Source organism: Dipodomys spectabilis, unplaced genomic scaffold, assembly GCF_019054845.1.
Source record: "Dipodomys spectabilis isolate Male_0828 unplaced genomic scaffold, ASM1905484v1 ptg000190l, whole genome shotgun sequence".
In the NCBI taxonomy this organism is placed as follows: Eukaryota; Metazoa; Chordata; class Mammalia; order Rodentia; family Heteromyidae; genus Dipodomys; species Dipodomys spectabilis.
In genome coordinates this window covers 3,586,128-3,590,945 of record NW_024870867.1, presented here as the reverse complement: position 1 = coordinate 3,590,945, position 4,818 = coordinate 3,586,128, and the positions used below count along the sequence as shown (strand labels likewise).

The following is a 4,818-nucleotide window of genomic DNA, read 5'->3' as shown; positions in this document are numbered from 1 at the left end:
TAATTGTAACCCCTCTGTACAGTATTTTCACAATAAAAAAAAAAAAAAGAAAACCAGAAATGGGGCTCTGGCTCAATTGGTAGAGTGTGCTCCTTTGAGCTGAAGAGCTCAGGGACAGCACCTAGGCTTGGAGTCCAAGACCCACTACTGACAAAAAAAAAAAAAAAAAAAGAGCAATCCAACCTTTCTTTTCTTTTTAAAAAAAAAATTTTCATTGTGTTTAACTAGTTGTACAAAGGTGTTGCCACTCATTGAAACAGTTTATGAATACAGTGAATCTAGATCAATGTGACAACTTTCATTTTCACCAACCCCTCCGAACCTAACCCTTGTCTTGCTTAATTTTAGGTTATATATTACATTTTTGATATTTAGCAAAGCAGTTTATGTGTATAATGTGTCTTAAACTGTCATCACATCAAAAACTGCACCCTGTGTTTACATACCCATTCCCTCATAATTTTCGATTCTATCGTATATACAATGAAACCTTTCCAGAATTCTTTCCCCTTCCTCTTTTCATTCTTTTACCCCTCTCCTCTCCTTTCTCTCAACATCACTTGTTGCAAGTATCTATTTCCTAGTACTTATTTTGTTGGGCTTTGACTTAGTCTTTTTAAGGAATTACTTGTGCTCTCCTTGGAGTCTGTTATACTTCAACTAACTCATTTCTAAATCTTTAAGTACCACCTAAAATATTCACTTGCAAATTCATTTGCAACCCCTTCATTACCACCCGATGTATTTACTTGTAAAGTTATAAGGACAGACTAGTTATCACAAATGAGGGAAACCATGCAACCTATGTTTCTTTGAGTTGGGCTTACTTCACTTAATATGTTTTTTTTCCAAGTCTTTCCATATTCTTACCAATGGAGCAATAACATTCTTTCTGATGGAAGCATAGAATTCCATGGTGTATATATACCATCTTTTCTTGATCTATTCATTGAGGGAGGAGCATGTAGGTTGCCTCTATATATTGGCTATGGTAAATAATACTGCAAGGCTACACTAAAGCTACCCTCACAACCATGTTCATCGAAACTAATTAAATTTGAAATAAACCCAAGAACCCTCAGTGGGAATGACCACATCTATAAAAAAAGGTAACATAATGAATACAAATGAATCTTTGGAAAGATTCAAAAACACAAAAGATAGAAAAATGAATGTTAATATAGGAAGTGTTCAAGGGTTAAGATTACTGGAGATTTTTTTAAATTTTTTAAGGATATAACTCAAAGATTACTCCAGAAAGATTATTATGATATCTCTCTATTTAAAATTAATAAAAACAGGAGGGGATGCTCTCTATCTCCCTTTCCTTCTCCCTCATCCTCCATGTCTGTGTGTCTGTGTGTGTGTTCATATGTATGTTGTGTTTATGGGTATGTTAAATAAATGAATAAACTGAATGGGTGGATCAAGTAAGAGCGGATAAAGGGGAACGTTGAACAAAAAGAAGAATGAGAGGAGAGGGCAAAAAAGAGAGAGATCAAAGCATTATGACTTATACAAATGAAACACTGCAGCAAAGGCTTCTTAATAGCTGAGGAGAAGGAACAACCACTCCCAGCCCACTGCCTTCTCAAGCAGGATGAATGGACACAGGGAGAGCTACCAATTAACTCTGCAAACTTACCACAGAAGCCCAGTGCCAGTGGCTCAAGCCTAAAATCTGACCTACTCAGGAGGCTGAGATCTGAAAATCACAGTTCAAAGCCAGGCAGACAGGCATAAGACTCTTATCTCCAATTATCTACCCAAAAGCTGGGAGTGAACCTGTGGCTCACAGAGTAGAGTGTTAATCAAGACAAAGGCTCCAAGACAGCTCCTAGACCCTGAGATCAAGCTCCAGGACTGGCACACACCTCAAGAAAACAAAATACATGCCACAAATGCAATTCTAGCGTCTATTTAAGTAAGGGCCCTACTGAAGATAGGGGAGCTGTAGCCAGTCAGAACTCACACAGAATTAAGACACTCTTTCTATGCCAAGCCCCATTCCTAGAGTCTGTTCTACCTAAGGACCCTGCTCCACCTAGGAGAGCTAAAGACTACCAGCAGCCACAAAGACTGCACCCTCTTACCAGAGCCCTTCTTCTCCCTGTACTCTTCTCTCTCAGTCCACACACTGCATCATAATCATAGTGGAGATTATCTCAACATGAAAGCAGCTTTTCAGATATCACCAGCTGGACTTCATATGACTATCAGGAGGAGGTTCCTTTCTGTTAACTGACATTCTGAGACCCCTTGGCTGTGTGTGTCTTGGACAGACAGAGAAGAACCACAGAGGGCTGCAGTCATGTGTCTTTGCACTCAATGTGCTCATCTTTGGGCAGTGCCAGCCTCTTGCCCTGCCTTCCTCACAGGGAATGTGGAATCCAGGATGAAAAAAAAAGCATGTTAGGGTTAGGTCTGTGCAGGGGTTGGTTCAAGCATTGTCTCACACGTTGAAGGCCCTTTCATCCATTTGAATGAAGCCATAAGCTGCCAACTGCATGCAATGCAATGGGTGTCTTGAAGCACTACTGTTTAGGGATTGGGGTTCCAGGAGTTGCTACTATTATGTAGAAAATGAAAAGAGGCCTACTTTGAATAAACATCTATAACTGTACCTATTTCAGAGTTCTTCCTTTACACCTCTAAGAAATACTTGTAAGAAGTTGAACCCAGTTGTTCAGGGCAGAACTGTACGTAGAAATAAATTCTGCAGTCTTTGTGTCACTTCTGAGGGACCCAGATGCTGAAACAGCTACTGTGGAAAAGATTTGGGGTTTGATCATTAGTATATTCAAGGCTGAATAGATTGACCTACATCTCCCTGGCTTCCCTTGTTTTGGATGAGAAAATTAATGATAATCTAGGAAATCCTGAAGGGAATCATTGGATTCGCTAGATAGATCATAGTTCGTAAGGAATCTGAGTGTATATCTAAATATCATATCAACCATGTGTTTGACATCCATCCAAGGAGAATGAAAAAGTGTGTTCAGAATAGCCCTCGAGTGATCATTCTACCTAAAGATAATGCCAATATTAAAGCAGAAACAGGCTGGGAAGGTGGCTCAGTGGTAGAGCGCTTGCCTCGTATGCCTGAGGCCCTGGGTTCAATTCCTCAGCACCACATAAGAAAAAAGAAAAAAGCCGGAAGTGGCCCTATGGCTCAAGTGGTAGAGCACTAGCCTTGAGCTGATGAGCTGAGGGACAGCACCCAGGCCCAGAGTTCAGGCCCCACGACTGGACCCCCCCCAAAAAATTAATTAATAAAGCAGAAACAGCAAGTATATTGAGAAATATGACAGGGTTGAGTTTTGATGAAGTGTTTGACCTCAAGATGACCTTGTAAACAGTGAGTCATGCCTCCCTCCAGTCATATCTATGCTGGTAATCTTTTGCTCACACAGGTAATGAGTCTCAATGAAGTCACAAAAGTGGGGGTCATTTTTGTCAGTGGCCAGTTTGTGCAGTTTCAGCAGTGACTGATTCACACTCTTTTTCATGTGCAGAGCACACTTCTTCACTTTCAGCCCGCTTTCCCCGACATCAGAGTCTGGTTTCTAGGCATCCTACAGGAAGATGCCTATCAAACACAAAGTAGTTGGTCCCTTAATATTTATTTTTTGGCCTTACTTTGATATTAACAAAGAGCTGGCCTTCCTTTCTTGTAGATTGAAGGAATATAGTAGATGTCCTAGCACATACATGGCAATTATATAATAGCATATTATATCCACATTTGGCCTATGCTGGCTTCCAACTGCAATCTTCCCACTTCCAGCCCCACAAGTTTCTAGGATTATAAATATGAGCACTCTAGGATTCTAGATATTGACTAAAATGTAAGAGGTAGAAATATTAAATACCAATTTATATAACCACCTAAGAAAACTTAGGTGGACTCCTATTGAACAGAACATAAGTTATGTTTAACATAAGTGTCTTGAAAGCATATGGCTACTGTAAGGCCTGTAATCCTAGCTAAGCAGGAAGCTGGCATATGAGGATGCTAATGCAAGGGCAACATGGGCTGGAAAATCCCTGAGACTATTATCTCCCATGAAGCACCAAGAAGATACAACTGGGATTGTGGCTCGGCTGATAGAGCACCAGCTGTGAGTATCAAAGCTCAGGGACAGGGGCTGGGAATGTGCTTGGTGGTAGAGTGCTTGCCTGGGTTCACTTCCTCAGTAACACGGAAAGAGAAAAAGCGGGAAGTAGGTCTGTGGCTCAAGTGGTAGAGTGCTAACCTAGAGCAAAAAAAGTGCAAGGACAGTGTCCAGGCCCAGAGTTCAAAGCCCAGGGCTGGCAATAAAATGAAAACAATAATGAAATCAATCAAAAACAAAATCAAAATGCTAAAGGACAGTGCCCAGGCCCTGACTGCAAGGCCAGTCCAGGCATGCTCATCTAAGAAGCGTCCTGAAGGCCAGGAACTGAGATGGGCACAGGGGGCGACGCCCACATGGGCAGAGACCCTTGGCAGCTCTGACATCACAGACACCTTCGTGAGGTCACAATAACACTGGCTATATATATATATCGCGTGCTGACTGGTGGACTCTTGTAGGTAGTCGGAAGGCTGGAGTTCAGGTGTTTGGTGGATGGTGAGTTGTTGAGTTTCTGGATTTGGTTTATTGATTTGGCTTTGATTTTCAGTTTTTGGATTTGGATGGTGATTTGGCTTTGACTCTCTCGGACTTGGTTTCTCTTTTGCCTCTTTTACTTTTTCTTATCTTACTTTTTTCTTCGTTTTTCTTTACTTTTTCCTCTAATTTTCTTTTTCTTTCCTTCTTTTAATCTTCTCTTTCA

General features: G+C 41.0%; 1 pseudogene; it reads left to right on the top strand.

Moving 5' to 3' along the window:
* The window catches only part of LOC122121580, a 492,767-nt pseudogene extending 489,279 nt beyond the window's left edge, over positions 1-3,488 (top strand).
* The last annotated feature ends 1,330 nt before the right edge of the window (positions 3,489-4,818 follow it).